A 789-nucleotide genomic window follows, 5' to 3' on the forward strand; every position below is an offset into this window, starting at 1 on the left:
GTCAGTTTTTAAAGTTTCCTTTTTTTTTTTTTTTTGATATGGTCTCATGGTGTCCAGGCTGTACTCAAACTCTATGCAGCTGAACATGACCTTAAATTTTACATCTTTCTGCTTCTGTTTACCACATGCTGGGATTCCATGTATGTTCCCTCACACCCTGATGATCTGTCCTCTGTTCATAAGGCAGGTAAAAATGGATTAAGAAAATGTTCCAAGGTGCCTTTGTTTCTTCATCATGTTATGTCCTGAATAAGAGCAAGAGATGGAAGGCTCTTTAGCTGGGTGTCACCAATAATTATTTCAGGTTTGGAACTGAATGAGAAAAATTATGTTCAAAAGGGAAATAAAAGCTCAAACAGTGAGAGAATCCCACATTGATAAGACTTCTTTCCATTTGTTAATGTTACCATGAACATGGCACTTGGGAATACCTTTTATGAAATATACTTCTTTGATGATCCCACAAAATCATTAAGACATTTAAAAATTTTTTTCTGAATCTTGGATCCATTTATTTTATATGAAAGAACTTAGTGGGAGGGTCACTACATGATTAACTTGAATTCATTCAGGTACATTCATAACAATCTTATGAATGACTTAAGTTTTTTTTTTTTTTTTGGTTTTTCGAGACAGGGTTTCTCTGTGTAGCTTTGCGCCTTTCCTGGAGCTCACTTGGTAGCCCAGGTTGGCCTCGAACTCACAGAGATCTGCCTGCCTCCACCTCCCGAGTGCTGGGATTAAAGGCGTGTGCCACCAACGCCCGGCAATGACTTAAGTTTTTATTAG

Source organism: Peromyscus maniculatus, chromosome 1, assembly GCF_049852395.1.
Source record: "Peromyscus maniculatus bairdii isolate BWxNUB_F1_BW_parent chromosome 1, HU_Pman_BW_mat_3.1, whole genome shotgun sequence".
NCBI classification, from domain to species: Eukaryota; Metazoa; Chordata; class Mammalia; order Rodentia; family Cricetidae; genus Peromyscus; species Peromyscus maniculatus.